This window comes from Euprymna scolopes, chromosome 8 (genome assembly GCF_053919585.1).
Source record: "Euprymna scolopes isolate OS-2025 chromosome 8, ASM5391958v1, whole genome shotgun sequence".
Classification (NCBI taxonomy): Eukaryota; Metazoa; Mollusca; class Cephalopoda; order Sepiida; family Sepiolidae; genus Euprymna; species Euprymna scolopes.
Genome location: NC_136489.1, coordinates 94139481 through 94153494, shown reverse-complemented (window position 1 = coordinate 94153494; position 14014 = coordinate 94139481). Strand labels below are relative to the sequence as shown.

General features: G+C 31.3%; 1 protein-coding gene across 6 annotated transcripts in view; it reads right to left on the bottom strand.

Annotated features, from left to right (window-relative positions):
• LOC145283640 (solute carrier family 23 member 1-like) overlaps positions 1-14014 on the bottom strand; it is a 428662-nt gene that overhangs the window by 180503 nt on the left and 234145 nt on the right. Inside the window, exon 1 of one of the 6 annotated variants that reach the window (XM_080132604.1) lies at positions 9566-9997. The exons of the other annotated variants lie outside the window; for them this stretch is intronic. The gene's annotated coding sequence lies outside the window, so the exon portion shown is untranslated. Of the gene's footprint in view, positions 1-9565; positions 9998-14014 lie in introns of those variants that run through there. 6 annotated transcript variants of the gene reach the window in all.

The window sequence follows — 14014 nt, the reverse complement described above, 5'->3', positions numbered from 1 at the left end:
CTTTCTGATTTCCAACGTATTGCTACTATGACAAAGCAAATCAGTTCCATTCACTTATATTGTTCTTCAATATTTCTATTGTGAAGCGATTTATTAAAATAAAATATATGAAAAGAACATCATTGAAACGTATACAATAAAAACTAACAAAATTATACAGATAAAAATAACACAATTAGTATTTATTAACACTTTTAATAACAAAATGTTAAAAAAATAAAAGGTTTTATTTTATCTGAAATTTTTCTAGGTAGTATATGTTTATAAAATTATAAAAAATTTTTTTTTATTATTTTAAAAAGTTTTTTATTTAAATTTATATAATAAATGTTTATGAAAATATAAAAATAAAATTATTGAAATCAAAATCACAAATAATTTATAGGCGTAAGAAGAAAAAAAAAAAGCAAAGAAACTTCTTTGCCTTGCCACCACTTCCAGTAACGCTCTACCGGAAATTAGAATTTACGTTAGCTGGCTATAACTGATTTCATCACTTTTAATGCATCGAGTGTTTCTGAAATTAAAAAAGTAACAAAGATTATCAAACGTCGCACACACTATGCATTATATGACGAAGATAGTCTAGTTGATCCTAACTATAAACTGTAAAAGTGAATAGTTATGTTGTGGAGTTGTTCCTCTTGATCTGACAGAAAAATAGCAAACTAGATTTTTATCCGATGCTTTAATCCACAGTTAAATACAATCACAGATAGAGAAACTAAGATTGGATATTGTTGCAGGATAATTCGAAACCAAGTCAAACATTACAAAAAGTAATGAATTTACCTGAAACAGCTCGGTTTCATATAAGGTGGCAGAAATTATTGTACGAAAGTCTAATATCTTACAGAATCAGTGATTCTTTCTGCATGCAAAAAACAATCCGAGCATGCAGGGTCCCCCTCCACGAGTGAAAAATTTACTTTCACTATGATTAATGTTTGTGTAAAATTTTAAAAAAAATCCAAGTTGTGGTTATAGAGAAAAGTGCAAACAAATAAACGGATAAACGATTTAGGGCCAATTTTACCCCTATAATGTCCTTTTGGGAGGCAACCAAGAGTTATCCCGGAAAATCCATTCAAGCAAAAATTTACTTTCACCATGACCAATGTTTGTGCAAAATTTCAAAAATATTTGAAAAGTGCTATTGAGAAAAGTGCGAACAAATGGTCAGACGATTTGGGGGCAATTTTACGCCTATAATGACCCCTATGAAGGGGGGGGGCAACTAGTTATCCCAGAAAATCTGTTCTAGCAAAAATTTACTTTCACCATAACTAATGTTTGTACAAAATTTCAAAAAATCCAAGGCGTGGTTATTGAGAAAAGTGCGAACGAACATACAGAAGTGAATTACTAGGCCCAATCTCTCCTTTGCCCCCCCCCCCCCCAAAAAAATGTTAAAATTATGATTGGTGAAAAAAAACAAAAAAAAAAACCCAGAAAAGGCAATCAGTAAAGTTTTCTTTTAAACAATACCATTCTTAACAGAAGGATTCTTGACTTAGCAGACAATAGAGAAGAAAGTGTAGTAGCCATACTTAAAAATTGTAGTGGGCACTCTACAAATTGATAAATCAACTGATCTCAGCAAACCAACCATAACTAATTGCATTTCTACAGTTCATTTATAACAATGACGGTACAATTATTAACCAATTGCTATGCTTCAAAGAATTAAATTTCAAAAGGTCAAGAAAAGGTTTTATATCTACAATGGGATAAAGGGAATCCTATCATTGTGCGAACTCACTATTTTGTACAGTATCTAGAGTAAAAAAAAACTCAGATATATATCTACATTATATTTCTTTATCTGTTCCACTTTTTCTGCGAAATTACTGGGCTGATCTGGTCGAAATTTTTTTGTACTTTTATAAGGTGCAGCGAACTAAGTATTATAGTATTTGTTCGATGCACAGTGAGGGATTAGTAATTAATGCAAAAATAAACACAAATTTAACCATATTCAACCATCAATTTGGCATAAAGTATTCTAAGTCAACAGGCTATAACTTTTGCCCATTTTTAACGAGTTAAAGTCTATGTATGTGTGTGTGTTTTACAGAAGATCAGATCAATATTTGCTATATATGTAGGTAGCATAATCTTCAGATTTCATTAAACTAATGCAACATACAGACACTTCATATTAACACGTATAAGATATATATATATATATATATATATATATATATATATAATAAAATAGAAGCAATTATTTGTCTACAGAAAAACAAAACATTATAGCTAAATAATAATATGCTTTTATTTTTTAATTTTTTTCAATAATCAAGCACTATGCTGAGGTTATTTCCCACTAATTATATATTATACGTTTTATCTTATGACTCTTCAGCATGGCTGAACTAAACAAAATTAGAAACTGTAACTCCAGAGACTGAAGATTTATCACTGAGCCCATCTCTAATAGTGGATGGAATGTATCGTTTTTATAGATGCCATTGCATAAACTAATGAATCTCATTTATCAAGGCCAAAAGCCACTTGATGATAAGAGTTGTTAGTTGAAATGAAGAATTATAATAGAGTGAAACATTATATATATATATATACACACACACACACACACACACACACACACACACACACACACACAGGGTGTTCAATATTTACCGTTACAACTTTCTATTAGTATGTATATTTAGTGAATTTTTATATTTTTGAAAAATCTTTTTTTAGGTGTATATGGATAATGTTTAACTTGAAGATTACTTTTTGACAATATGCTCCATAATTTAGCAAAACGAATTGCCATTGTAGAGCTGTTCAAGTCTAGAAGGTCTGCAGGAGACATTGCGAAGACCTTTAATGTAAAATGTAAATCGAATGTTAGTGTGGAGAGCAACAAAACGTTCCAAATCAACTGGTGAGATGAAGATATTTGGTCTATCTTGGAAAATAAAGTCTCAGCTTCACACCATACCAATTTGGAGGTTCTAAAGAAGAAATTAAGTGAGGAATAGGTCAAAGTGCTACAAAAAAAAAAAAAAATCATTTGTGACTCGTGTAGAGCATTCACCAACGTTTGTAATAGATTATTAATGCACAGGGCGGTTACATTGAATAAAATTTGGATATTTTAACTCTAATAAGACTATTGTATATATTTACATTTGAGTGATTTGCATTGTTTAATTTCTTTAATAAATATAGTCAAAAACTTTTGTAACGTTAATTATTGAACACCCTATATATATATATATATAATTCCACAGCCAAACAACGTTGCAGCCCACAAGAGCCATGACAGTCAACGAACCGGAAGTCCAAGACTTGAGTTCCGCCCTCATTTGGGCTCATCAGGTAGACACATCTGAACTCATATATATAAATAAATGGCATCTATAAAAATGATACATTTCCTCCACTAAATAGAACAAAATGAAGTGCAATAATTTAGAGGTTTCAACTGGTCCATTAAATCTGTGTTAACGTGATGTTATGTATTATTAAGCATTTATCAGGTTTAGAAATCATCATTATCATCATATTTATTTAAATGTCTGCTTTACATGACGGCATATGTTGGACAGCTTTTAGAAACAGATTTCCAAACTAATCTATCTCTGGCCAGGTCTTAATTTATCCGTTTTTCTCTTAAAACCATCCTTATCACTTTCCCCATGTTTTTCTTACGTTCTTCTTTTCTTGCTAACTGATCCTGATACTTCAACTGTTTTACATCCACTAATCCAAGCATTTGTTCATCCTTTCAATGTGGCCATACCATATCTGCATATATCTCTCTATACTCTCCAGATTTAATCTTCCTCTGAGGTCATCAGATCATATCTTGTCTTAAAGACTCACATTACAAATCCATCATATAATTCTCATATCATTTCACTCCATGCAACATATATACTCAACCCTCACTAACCAAATTTCACTTCCATACATCGTCACATCTAGAAATATACATACATATACTAGCAGGTCGTCTGGCGTTGCCCAGTCGTAAAATATGCATAAATATTATATTTTAATTAATGCGGATTTTTTAATTACTATTAACTAAAATACCATAGGTATTAAACGTAACATTAAATTCCTTAACAAAAAATGAAGTACAAAAAAAATAAAAGAAACTGAGACATGTACATGCAAGTAATGTTTTTTTCTAAATAGTTCACTTCTTGTAAGAAAAGAAAATACTCGGGCTGAGATTGAAACCAAAACTTAAAGATAATGAGTCAAGTACAATAACCATTAGACCAGCTTGCTACAATCTTTAAAAAGTGTTTTCAAACCTACTTATTCTTAACATAAGGAAGCTGAATCATAAAACAGATGACAAACAGATAAAAATCCAATGACTCTCCAAGTACCAATTTTTAAATTTTGACCCTTTAGTAGCCCTATTTTCCAGATAAAAATCAATTAAAATTTTTTTCACATATCTGAATACCCTATATACCAAATTTCAAGTTTGCAGATCAAAGATTCGTTGAGTACATAGGTTGAGAAGTATCCTCATACACATTTTCACTTTTCTAGATATATAAATTCCACATCGATCAATACAGATCATTTGGATCAAATATGTGGCCTTCTGTAAATGTGACCAATTTTGAATTATATCAAGAGCAAAAATTAACATCCATTTCCACTGATTGTCAACTTCAAATGAAGCGCTGCAAACAGACACATTTGTGATTTCTTTAAAAAAATATCCAGCCATAAAAATTAAAAAGTCATCAAAGTGCTACTACAGTTATCAACCGCATACTTGTGTAAACTTGAGTCTTCGCGAGTTACATTTATTACAAATTAAATATACCAATAATTTCAGAGCATTCTAGAAAAATTGAGGTTATGACTCACATCTGTCCTACTGTTTGCAGCTGTAATGAAAAAACAAAAACAAAAAGAAACAACAAAAAAGCAAAACAGACTCAACTTTCACAAGAGAACTGTTATGTTTTGAAAGTTTATTTGTGAATTTCCTTCATGCAAACAAAATTATATTCATAATAATTTCATGATCAATTTATATAAAAAAAATGTATTGACCATAGTCGAAGGCAAACCGAAGGCTCCCTTTCCATTGGCTACTATAGATATAGGGGAGAGCGCCACTTCTTTCCCTAGATTGCTCCACTTAACATAATTCTCACCTTAAAATGCTTCCTGTTTAGCAGAGAGGTTTCAAGTGCTTTTTTTTTTTGTCTTTGGTATTACTTGACTGACCTAAGAACTTTTATCTATTATTTCCTTGTAGCTATATCTTTAATTTGATTCCTAACATTTTTATGACTTACACTTTTGCCCATTTTGATGACTTAAACTTACACTTTTGCCTTCTATTCGTGCCCTGACTGATCTAAAGTGAAAATGAGATGGAAGACAATGTTGATACAGAAGGGAGATGATACAAAGATCAAGACAATAGTTTTTCCGGTTATAGTCAAGATTGTCAGCTCTTTTTGACTTCCGGTTTCTGCTCCATAGATGAAACGACGGTGACAAGCAAGATATGATCTCTCTGATTAATGATTATCTTCTTCTCAGATAACATGAAAGTCCTCCCTTTCTTCCCTGCTTGATCATGTTTAATTATTAAACCAAATGGACAGCAGGAGCTGAAAGTTAAAAAATAATGTTGACTATAATCGTTTTTTTTTTTTTTTTTTTTTTTTTAAATATATCACTATTTCTTAAGAGTTAAAACTTTGAATGTTGCTATAATAACTTAACCATAAGTTCTTCCAATTTTCTCCATGAAAATGAATAAAACAGAATTTACCAAAGGTAAAAAAAAAAAACACTTCAGGAAAAATTTAACCCCTTAAAATTGTCTCCTCTTTTTGTTACAAATAAACATTTTTAATATCTTTTTATGCTCGACAGATTTAAATAATACAAAAGGCAGATTTGAAAAAAATATATTAAAAAGTATCTTGCCTTTACACTGTAAAACATTTCTACTGAAACAATCGATTTCTGTCACACTGCGAGTGTCGATTTGAAAATAAAAGTCTGATAGCATGAACCTTCCCCAGGTGCATGAATAAAACTTATATCTAATAATCGATAATAATCTGCAATCTTTGAAATATTTTTATTTGTTTTATTTTTCATAACGCCAAAGAACAATGCAGTTTATATTTCGAAGTTCCAACTTCCTTCTAATCTATTTTTTTAAATCATTGAATTTTAAAGAAATAGTTAAGTTTTTCACTATGAGTTGTTAAAAATTGAAACTAGAGCATGTCTCAACTTATGCAAATCATATAAACTTCAATAATTAAAACGGTGCTGAACTAATCTTTATCGAAGTAAAATCGATAAAGTTTCATCATTAAAATCCCTAACAAAATTTTCAGTCACTTGTAACAGTGATTTGAAACACACGAAATAACATTCTCCATCAAAAATGAAGGAAAAAAAATTATGCTTTGTTAGTGTTCGTAGAGATAATCATAATGCCTCAGTTGGTGAAGATAAAAGCGAAAAGATAGAAAGGAAATAAGGGGAAAAATAAAAAAAAAAGAAGAAAAGGAACAAAAAAAAAAAAAGGAAAAAAAGTCAAAACGAACAAAAAACAAAACGAACAAAAAACAAAACGAACAAAAAACAAAACGAACAAAAAAAAAACAAACTAAAAAAAAACAAACTAAAAAAAAAACTAAAAAAAAAACAAACTAAAAAAACAAACTAAAAAAAACAAACTAAAAGAAACAAAAGGTAAAAAACAAAAGGTAAAAAACAAAAATAGGAAAAGAAAAGGCAGAATAATGAAAAAAAAAAAAACAACAACAGAATAAGGGAAAAAAACAATAAGGAAAAAAACAGAATAAGGAAAAAAAACAGAATAAGGAAAAAAAAAAACAGAATAAGGAAAAAAAAAACAGAATAAGGAAAAAAAAAACAGAATAAGGAAAAAAAAAACAGAATAAGGAAAAAAAAAACAGAATAAGGAAAAAAAAAACAGAATAAGGAAAAAAAAAAAAAACAGAAGCCAATTTTCACACTGTATACAATTTTCGGTTTCAAATATATGAAAAATTGAATCAAATTTAATCAAATTTATCAGTTTTTTTTTTAAATCACTTCAATCTATGAACGAATTTGCGCATGCGCAAAAATAGAAATATGTCCGTAAGCTGAAATGAACACATTGCGTTTCAACTTACCGACATATTTCTGTATGCGTTATTCATCCCTCCAAAGATTTTAATAGTTATAAACCGCCCTTGGTGTACGATTACAATTTCCTGTTAATTTCAGTGTCATGCGACCAGTAGTTTAAGAGTTTATCGGTTAAATATTTTCACACATCCATACATACATCTACTGTTTTATTTATATAGATGACTGGAAACAGTTTATTTTCTTTTAATCATGACTCCCATAAATTTAATAAACTATGTTGTTACTAACAATTAAACCATTAAAAATTAAAGATTATTTACAGTTCAAAAAGCGTATAATAATATATGAGCAGTATAGGTAGATATGTGTATAACAGGTCGCCTCGTTAGTTTGTGAAACAATGGATGAACGTGTTTTGTTTAGTAAAAGTAGAGCAGTTGAAGTGACAGGGTCAATTGGCAAGAGGAAAACAACGAATATATGGGAGAGACTAATAAGGATGAATTTGAGGAAAAGAGAAATAAAAATTTGGTCAAAGATAGGTTATCTCCCCCCCCCCCATTTTTCTTATGTTTGTGTTTTGCTGGGGATGAAGCATCCTAAAAGATGCAAGACATTTCAGAGACTCTAACCAAGAGATTTTTTTAGGATGCTAACTGCTATTTTAAGTGCATTTAAAAAAAAAAAAAAAAAAAAAAAAGAGTATATTCAACAGGTAATTTCCGAAATACTTTCGCATAAGCCCAGTAGCTCCCATGATATTGATTATTGATAGAGATCAGTTTCTTTTCATGTTGTACATCAGAACTTGTTACTTAGTTATCTTCTCCGTTGAAACTAGCATCATTAGAGGCACTGACTTCAACTAGAGTCTCTCTCCTTGTCCCATATATCACCGTGTCAATTTTAACAGTTCGGTCTTCTAAGCTGTAGGAATTTCGTGTGTATGTCTGGAAGTCAAATAACTTCTGACTGTAAACATTCAATTTAAGACAATTATAGACGCGAATTTCTTTAAAAATACAAGAATGAAAACTGATCAGCAACAAAACCAACAATCTAGCCAATTTTTTAAATGCCCCCCACCCGTTGACTGTGATATGTTACTGGTCCTGAGCAGTTCTGGGAGTTAAACCCTCCCAGACTTTGCCTGCTCACCCTTTGAGAAGGAGTTAGTTTATTGCTAATTGCCTGAGGCGATCCTACCTGGGAATACCAACGTGGATGCCTAGGCATATTTTTTTTTTTTTTTGCAGGACAGAGTGCTTTTCCTCTAGGGCGTTGGCGCTTCAATCCCACTTTCCGACCCTTGTGTCGCATTATCTCGCCGTGGGAGGGAGATAAATAGCATTAATGAAGTTTGTAAATGCATCACTGTTTTCAATGATACTGGTTGAATGTTTTAAAATGTACTCATAATGATTTCTTTTAGTCAGATAAATTCGACTAAAAAAAAAAAAAAAAAAAAAAAATTGAACTTTATCTGGAACAAAAAATTATTAAGTTATGAAAATAACTAAACAAAAATTAAAACTTTACTGACAAAAGATAAAAAAAAATAATAATGAAATTTAGTATGAAGTTATGATATACCTCTTGTAGTAAAAAAGGCAATGCCGTTCTTTAATTGTAAAGACATAAGGAAACAAACTCAGTTTAATCTTTTTTTTTTTACTAATGAGTTACTACTTATCAAGGCCAAAAGCTACTCGAAAATAAAGACTTACCAGATGGATTGATTGTCAATTAAATGGTGATGCTTATGAGGGGATTGCAAATGATGAATGGAATAAACTATGTTTGGTTAGTTTAATGAAATCTCGGCCACAATGACTAAAATAATTAATTCACATTTAAGATTGGGGGGGGGGGAGGAAATTAACTATTTCATTTGTGTGCCATATTTTTCAAGTTACAAAAACAACCTTAGGCTTGTTTTGTCTTTGTGGCTTGACAATAAAGTTACTAAATTTCTTGTTCTTTTGAGTAAAATGTAGTATCTGTTTTGATACTTAAGTTCATCTTTTCGGTCGTCCGTTAGTTAAAAAGAAATCCTTCTCAACGGATGCAATTTTATTTTTGTTCCAATCCATACTATGGGGAAGCAAGTAAACAGGGATAATATGGAGCAACCATTTTCGTCATTAAAATCGTCCCGTCTTTAACACCATCTTCCGATTGTCTTTAATTATTATTATTATATCAATTATTATTATTATTATCATCATCATCATAATAATAATAATAATATCAATTATATGATTAAAATTAAACACTTACATTCTTTTTCTTTCTTAAGTGGAGAAACAAAATGAAGTAAAAACATTTTTTTTTTTTTTTTGCCATCGTGAATCCGAGTTGTTCTTGGCAGACGAAAATCAATCTTTAAAAAACAAAACAAAACATGGAAATGAAATTGAAATGTACACTCACTTACCTGCCGTGTCTTATTATTACTATTTTTTAACTGCAGATTACTATAGTTGAAGTGATAAAAAACGTAAGTATCGGAGTAAAAATACGAAAGACTGCCAGCAGAAGGACTGAGCACTCAAAAATATAGCACCCGGTATCGTCGCCACACGAAAGATGACAGAAAGGTGCGATATGCGGGATTTTAAAAGAGGGAGGTCCGTTAAAACGTGGGACCGACGCCACTAATTTAACATTGGAGGCGGAGGCGAAAACGCAAACAAGCCAATCGGAGATCGTTATTTCTTCTTTTCGTCCACCTGCACGCATACATTTCTTCTTTCATTATTCAGATTTTGGAAGACGACGATGGAGATGATACAAACAGAAATCAATTAACTATCTCTCCCACACAAAATCGATTGGAAACTAAAAAAAAAAAAAAAAAAATTAAATATGATCTCTCTCTCTCTCTCTCTCTCTCTCTCTCTCTCTCTCTCTCTCCCCCCCCCCACACACACACGTTTAAGAATAGACATGAGGACGAATCTCTTATTTGCAGTCATCAGCCGCGATCAGTTTTTTTGACAAGTGTCAGTATCATTATAGATTAACACCCTCAATTAGAAATGAGATCCTACTTTGTTAGGCGGTTACGTGTGAATACATTAAAAATCTTCAAAAGAAAAAGTTACTAAGAATTTAGAGTGGAGAATCAGTTTTGCATATAAATTTACTGCAAAGTGAATTCTCTGAGCAATTCTAGCGTTTTAGGGCAGATAACCAAAATTTTGTTTTCTCTAGGAGATAAATAATCAACGCACATAATTTATTTATTTATTAGGTGGGAGTCTACTTTTTTAGGCAATCACGCGCGATTTTACGACCTTACCACTTGAATTTAGGTTTATTGGTAAAAAATTGGTCAGTTTACATTAAATTTATATGGAACTTCATCCTCTACTCTAAAAAAGTTTTTTTTTTTTTTTTTTTTGCTAAAATTTTCAGTGTTCACACGTAATCGTCAACAAAAAAAAAAGTACAATCTCATAATTGTTAGTATGAAAACATGTAAATTGTTAGCATTTGCTCACACACACTGTCAGCGGAGAACATTTTTTTAAATGAGATTTTTTATTTCCCGTGCGAAAGGGTTTAATCGATCAACACTCTGGAAAAATTGCAACCAGAAGAGTCCGGCATATGAAAGCAAGAGTAGGAATCAGGAAAATACAATCAATAGCCGTTTTATGTCAATTTGTGAAATATGTTCATGTATAGTGTTCATAATTATTCATACCTTTCTTTGTAGGTGAATTATTTGCATTTTCTTAACTTTCTGCAACCATAGCCATTATTCTAAGTATTGTGGCACTATCATATGTTTGTTCTAATACAGGTATCACATTATTTTTCAGGAATATTCATCATTTTATTCAATCTTGTAGAAAAGGTGTCCAACAGAAGGGTCTATCTAAAATTTGATGAGGAAATTAAAAGAACTCTCTGATGACCCTAGAAACAGGATCGTCAATTCCCATAAGGAAGGGATGAGATATAAATCCATTTCAAAGAAGTATGATGTTCCTGTTTCAATAATACAAATCTTTTCAAATAATAAAAAAATATATATGATTGGACGCGGAAGAAAACGAAAGGTATCTCCCATATGCGGTAGAAATATCTCAAGATAGTGAATCAAAACGAATCACTTAAGGAAGTTTTGGAAAACTTGAAGGTATCTGGTACTGATTGATATATATATATATATATATATATATATATATATATATATATATTATTATTATTATTATTATACACACACATCATCAGCGCGACCAAAGTTGTCCAGGATTGAATAAAGATCAACCAATGTTTCACGTTTCCAATACTTTTATTGTTATCGAAATCAGTGAAATTGCCCATCTTCCCCCCTATGCACCATGGTGGGTCCTTGAGTAGAGCAGACAACCAATCGATTTGATTGAAAAATGGTCGATTTCACAGATTTCGATAGCAATACAAAATATGGGAGAGTGAGACATTCGTTGATCATTTAATCCCGGGCAATGACGAGTCTCCCAGCTAGTATCCATACAGAGGGAGGGAGAGAGAGAGAAAGAGAGTAAGAGAGCGGAACTTGCTTTTTTGCGTAAATTATTGAGACAAAAGAACGTTTATTATTTTGTATCCAAAACCGCAACCAATGACTAAAATAATGTAAAGATGGTGTACAATTCATACTCACTGCACTCAGCATAGATACTACGATTAGCAAGGTTGCCAAAGATGCATTTACTCGACGTGGCCTAAGTAGTACGAGTAGCGCCACAGAAAAGGGTTTAATCGGTACACGTAATCTGCCAAGAACTTCATTAAAATCTCAACACTGAATGCTTCGCTCGTGCAAATGAAGTAAACCAAAGAAATTTATTTCTAACTAACTGTACCCGGCCACGCGTTGCTGTGGCTCAGTTTGTTTCAATGGAAAACAAACAGAAAACAAAAAAGACAAAATTTATGCTTCTTATGTTTATGTTCTCAATACTTGTGGATACACAATATTTTGAAACTAGTTAATGGTTATTGCAAACGCCCAGCAAATTGTGAAGTGTAGTATCGTAAATGAAAATGGTATATCCGTTGAAGTCGTTCGCTGCGCGTTTTTCCTTAGGTTGACAGAGGGGAAAACACAAGGGTTTAATATTATTTTTTTGTGAGCACGCACTGGAAAATCTCGTAAATTAAAAAATTTAGCCGATTTTCTTTTCGTATGAAAGAATAGTGTTTTATCACTAATAAATCAAGGGGGAAAAAACGAAAAGAAAACTATTCAAAGAATAAACTCAATAAAGTGAGAGGCCGATAATTCAGAACGTTGAAAGAAAGGAGAAAAGAATTTAAAAAATGTTGTAGGATAAGTTTTTTTAAAAAAACAGGAAATAGTTTGGCAAACTTGTTTTTTTATTATTCAAATAAATATCCTTATTTTAGCATATGTTTTTGAAGAAAAAAAAGTTTTCAAATATAATTAATAAGAATATTCGTAAATAGTTGGTGCTTCTTCGTTATTGCAACAAAAGTCAGAAATCGATATATTGATGTTCAAGTGAAACCAGTAGTATATAATGAATTGCCATGTCGCAGTAATGAAAATATCCAAAACGCATGAAAAACGATAAGGTAGAAATTAATGAATAAAAGGAACAGTTTTCAAAAAAAAAAAAAAAAAAAAAAAAAAAGAAGAAATTTTAGTTATTTCCCTTGTATTTACGGCATGTCACGTGCCAAAACAAACATAGCTGAAATTATTTTTTCATTGAATCATGGAAAACTTAAATAATTGTAGCATGACAATTAGATAACATTGCTTATTGTTGAAATCGGCAAAAAATGTAAGTAGTTATCATTGTGTATTTAATTAAAAATCAACTTTTCGGCTATCAGATTTTGCTACAATAACAAAGAAGCATCCTTTTTATCGACCAACCTGTATAATGACCCCCCGCCTATATTTTTGGGGTACTTTTGAAGAAATTAACCCGGATCATTCGGATTTTCCGTCAATTATGGCTTGGGCTCGACTGGCAGTCACCAGATGAAGCTGAGCAAAGTAACAGACGCAGACAAATTTAAAAGAAACTAACCAGAAAAAAATAGAAATATAATAAATAAAAAATTATTGTAAATTTACTGAATATATATATATATATATATATATATATATATATATTATATACATATATATATTTCTCTAGAAAAGTTGCGCTACGTATTGTTTATTTACTAACCGAACACACGCACACAAGAACCATTAGTGAAAAAATAAGCCCAAAGAGAGAGAGAGAGAGAGAGAGAGAGAGTGTACACACAGAATAATAGGGAACAGCAGGCCGACAGCTAAAAAGCAAGCAATAGAATGATTTATATCGTACACACACATACACGACTGTAATGACCTAAGCATTAAATGAACTTGATGCCGTGAGAAATAATGTGTCCCTTAGTGTTGCCATAATTTAATTTTAATAACCGTTCGTTTATAAAGGGAAGAATTGAATTTCGGAATATGAGAATTTTCAGAGCTCAGCTAATCAGAATGGAGGGACTTTGGGAAGGGAGCCTTCATTATTTCTGAATCGGAAATTCGAAAGATTATGTTAGGTTTATGTATATATTAGTCAGTTACAGTCGATGAAATTACAGAATCTGTAGAACATGTAGAATTCATCCCGGTGACAACTGGTATCAGTGGTAGTACTAAATATTTTGAAAGAGAAATAGGGACTCCTTCTTTTATAGTTGTGATTGTGATGGTGTTGCTCGTAGGATGCAATGTAGCATTTTATTATCACGACTGAATTTGCCTAAAATGGTGGTCGAAAGCTACATAAGATAGTGGCTATTAGCCTAGCCGTATTGTGGCATCTGTTGTTGCAAACCTACGATACTTTGGTCCAGATGGGAATTTTTG